Raw genomic sequence first — 5,056 nt, forward strand, 5'->3', positions numbered from 1 at the left:
ACTGAAGTGACTTAGCAGCAGCAGCAGCAGGGAAGAGCATTTAATACGCAGTTGTCCCAAGAGTCAAATGTCCCATCAGCCAAATGAGTATTATATGTTAAATTTTAGATAACCTCTTATGAAAAAGAAAAGGAAGGAAGGATCAACAAGAGCTAGCTTCAACAAAATTAAGCAAACAAACACAGCAATTATTAACTCTAGGAAAAATTAAAAATTTTACAAGAAAATAAATGAAATCATAGTATCCCACATGATTCAGCTATGACCACTTGCAATGCCATAATAATGTACATACTGAATGTTTATTTAGCTTTTGGAAATGCGACACAACCCTATTGAGAGAATGAGGAAAGGGGAAAGGAGTAGAAAAGAAGGGTAAATTTTTATTGTCAATAGATAATGCCTAAAACTGAAAAACTAAGAAATAGGAGAATGAGTATTTTTACTTAGAAATAACAAAAGTAAACTACCAGAAGAAAGAGCCAAAAGAGACAAAAGTCACTGCCTGTGGGGTACAGACGGGGAAGGCAATGGCAAGCCACTCCAGTACTGTTGCCTAGAAAATCCCATGGATGGAGGAGCCTGGTAGGCTGCAGTCCGTGGGGTCGCTAAGGGTCGGACACGACTGAGCGACTTCACTTTCACTTTTCACTTTCACACATTGGAGAAGGAAATAGCAACCCACTCCAGTGTTCTTGCCTGGAGAATCCCAGGGACGGGGGAGCCTGGAGGGCTTCCATCTATGGGGTCACACAGAGTCGGACACGACTGAAGTGACTTAGCAGCAGCAGCAGTGGGGTACAGAACTCCAGAATGGAGAGAAACATGGTGGAAAACAACTTGTTTTCCTATCAGGTGCTGTAGCACCATTAGGTTGAACCACACGCTCACGTACACACATGCACAGACACACACAGATAGGGAAGAAGAGCGGGAAAATTCAGACTGCTGGTTACAGAGGGTTGACTGAACCCATTTTTCTTTTTACCATCCCTTTCTCCAAATCCCACTGAAATGAAAAAAGCAATGTAAAAATAAAAATAAACTGACACTTCCTTTGGAAAGACAGGAGAGTATACCATCAACTGACCAGGACACTTAGGAACTTCCCAATGATACAGAGTTGAGATCAAACTCATTATTAAACACACTATTCCTGATTACATAATGACTTCACACAAGCTTAAGAGAGAACCTCAAAAAGAGAGTTTGCCAGCACAACCCAACCAAATTCCTAAAATGACGTAACCATTTCAGCCCTCCCCCTCCTGCTGCCTACAGATAACTATAGGTCTAGCGTGGGATTACTGGCTCCAAACACTCTCTCCTAGAGAGAGAATGAAAGCAGGCATTCTGGGCAGTGTGCCAGGGGATTGCAGCCAATGCGTGGGGGAAGGAACCCTCAAAGGAGAGTTTTTCTGGCCCCACTATGCTAAACCACCACCGCATTCAGGACATCTGCATCCATGACCAGACAAACAAGAGTCTTACAGACAGCACAGTTGAAAAGCAAAGCACAGTAGTAGAAGTAAGACTGAACAGGATGTCACTGTCATCCTAGAAAGTCATTCCTTTAGTTCCTGCTATCACAACCCCCCGAACCGTCCTGGATGTTGTCCTTTAAGACCAGACTCCAACTTTTTATCAATTCAGTGAGCTTCTCCACATCTTCCCAATAAATTTCTTTCTTGTTTTAAGCTAACTACAGTCAGTCTGTTGCCTGCAATGAAATACCTCTTCATCATACAAATAGATGGCTGAATGGCAAATAAGAAGTTTAATGCTATTATCATATAGTTAACCATGTTATATATGTTATAGTGTATACATTTTACTATTAAAATAAATAAGCTTAACAGTGCTAAGGTAGAGAACGCATATTCTTTTCAAGAGCCTATGGAACATGTACAAAATGATCTCTTAGGTAATACACACACATACACAAAAATTGAAAAATTCCCCCAAAGTACAACTACATGGGCCACCTAAAATTTAATACCAAAAGCATATCCAAATATATGCACTTGAAAAGAAAGAAAAACTGAAAGTAAAGAAAATTTAGAAAAGAAAGGTCATAGAAACATTACCTGTCAAAACTCTGTTGACAACATATGATAAAATGATTCTCAGAGGAAATTCTATAGCCTGGAATACATTTTTCAGAAACCAAGAAAGATGGCGAATACGTGAATTTAAGCAGTCAATTAAAAAAGCTAGATAAAAGATCTCAAAATAGATACCACATTAGTAGAAAAAAAATGTAAAATATAAAATGAAACTTACAAACTTTTCTTGGTCAATAATACCAAAAGTTGATCTGTTAAGAAATGAGAGAGTATATGATGATTTTAAAAGTTATGAGAATTTTTTTTTTTAAATGGGAGTCAAGAAGGCCTTAAGCATGGCCTCGGGAAGACACAAGATCAAAAGCCATAAAAGAAAGAATTGACATATTGGACTCCATAATAATAATAAATTAAAAGTTAAAATGAAAAAAAATCCATAAAAAATTGACAAATAGATTTTTGGGAAAAGAACGACCAATAAACATTTGAAAGAATATTCAACCATACTAATAATCAGGAAAGTTTTGCTTCTTTGGTGGTCCAGGGGTTAAGAATACAACTTGCAATGCAGGCTATTGTGATACCAGTGTGATCCCTGTTCTGGAAAGATCCCACATGCCTTGGAGCAACCAAGGCCTGGGGGGCCACACTACTGAGCTTAGGTTCCACAAGAAAAGCCACTGCAACGAGAAGCCACAGAACCACAATGAGGAGTAGCCCCTGCTTGAGGAAACTAGAGTCCACTTGCAGCAACAAAGACCCACCACAGACAAAAATAAATAAATAAATCCTAAAAAACAAAACATATTTCACTCATCATAGACAAAAAATTTCAAATATGATAATATGCAGTGTTAGAAATGTGAGGATAGCTTTCCCAGTGGTCCAGTGGTTAAGAAACCACTTTCCAATGCAGGGTACTGGGGTTTGACTCCTGGCTGGGAAAATATGATCCTACACGCCCCAGGGTAACTAAGCCTGCAGTTTGCAACTAAAGGAGCGAGCCCAAGCTATGAGGAAGATCCAGGCCAGCCAAAATTTTTAAAATATGAATAAATAAATGTTGTGAGGAAACAAGCACTCTCATACACTGTTAATGGGGAATGTAAACTGGCAACAGTACTGGAAAGCTAGGTCAATCAGAAGGAAACTAAAGGACTGCTGAGCAGCCTTTAAAATAAATGCGTAAGTCCATAGATGCTTACATGAAAAAAATTTCAATGCATAGTATTAAATGCTAAAATTATGTAAAGCACATAGCACAGACATGGACATGTGTGTGAGCCATATACAAACACACAAGTATGAAGGTAGGTCTGATATAGAGAGACTTTTACTTTTTAACCTATATTCCAGGGTTGTTTAAATTAACAAAAAAGAAAACACTTTGGAAAGAGATGTATTAAACTGTTACTTGTGTTTACCTTAAATAGGGAAGAAAAAAGGGGTGAAAGTGAAAAAGACTTTTACTTTTCACTTTATATGAAAATTTAAAAAACATGTATTATGTCATTTGTGAAATTTAAAATTTTAATACAAAGAATATATGAAAATACAGCAAAGATAAATGAAATGGACCCTAATTTTACCCTAGCAATTTTTCGAAGTCACAATAAAAAAATAAAATAGGAAGGCTCTAGTACTTTCCCAATTCTTCCTTTAGGACACAACTATGAATTACTTCAAAAGAATCCCTCACTCCTTTAGGGACTGTGTGTGTTAGTCGCTCAGAAGTGTCCTACTCTTTGCGACCCCATGGAATACAGCCCTCCAGGCTCCTCTGTCTATGGAGTTCTCCAGGCAAGAATACTGGAGTGATTTGCCATTTCTCCACTTTTAATGGACTAAATACTACCTTTCAGACCAAGATTTCAAAGCATAGTTAGATTTTCAGCTAAGAACCCCAAACTGGCAGGATATCATGGGCAGGGTGACATTTATTCTATTTCCTAATTAATATTAGAGGAGTATGTTAAAGCAGCTTAATCTCCCCCGAAGTTACTTATTTAAAACACAGACACATACACACATAAGTCAGTTTAAGTGTTTTACTGGGATTGTAGAAAGGTATTAAACGATCACGAAAGTGGTAAGAGTAAGAAAACGCTCAGCTAATGACAGATGACGGCAAACAATCATCGCGAACCTTATGCAGCGTTTACTCTGTGCACTGCAGCATGACTATGCACAATAATAATACACACGCGAAAGCTTGAACATCTTCCCAGGAATGTATTTTGAAATATATAGATAAGTAAAAGAGGCATGAGGTTTTGATAAGGGCGTTTTCCTTACGGTGCACAGGAAAAAATACGGAACAAGGATACGCATTGTAGAGAGTCGGACACGACTGAAACGACTTAGCAGCAGCAGCAGAGTGCTGAGGGAGCGGGCAAGCCCTATCTCGCCTCAGACGACCGCTGCCGCTAAAATGCAGATTTCAGGTTTAGTCGCAGTGGCAGGGCGTGATGCACGTTGAACACACCTAACATTCGAAAACGCGTGTCGCAGGCCTTTCTCCACCCCTACGCCGTCCCCCGCCTCCACGCCGGGCACAAACGTCTCGACGCATCCTCACTGAGAGGCGCGCCCTCCATTTTGTCCCCAGTCTCCTTCAAGCGAAAGGAGCGGCGCTATTTTAAAACAACTCCCTGACGAAACCAAAGCGAGAGAGGAGGCGATGTGGGCGCCACACCACACTCTGCCGGACGCCGAGGCTGCATGGAGCTTCCAGCGGCGCCCAGGGCTCGTCCCGCGGCGGGAGGACAAAGGACAGCAAGGGGACTCGGGCCGCTCGCCAGGACGGGCCGACTTCCGGGCCGTGGGCTGGGCGGGCGGGGGTTCCCGTCCACAGGACAAAGCGGCGGCGGCGCGCACGGCTGCTCCGCGCGGCCCCGCCCGCCCCCGCCGCGCGCGCCCGGCGGCCAAGCACGCGCGCGGCAGCACGCGCGCGGGCGACGGTTAGAAATGGCGGTTGGCGACGGAGGGGG

Source organism: Moschus berezovskii, chromosome 17 (genome assembly GCF_049115385.1).
Source record: "Moschus berezovskii isolate FMDL1 chromosome 17, NW_MosBer_1.0, whole genome shotgun sequence".
NCBI lineage: Eukaryota > Metazoa > Chordata > Mammalia > Artiodactyla > Moschidae > Moschus > Moschus berezovskii.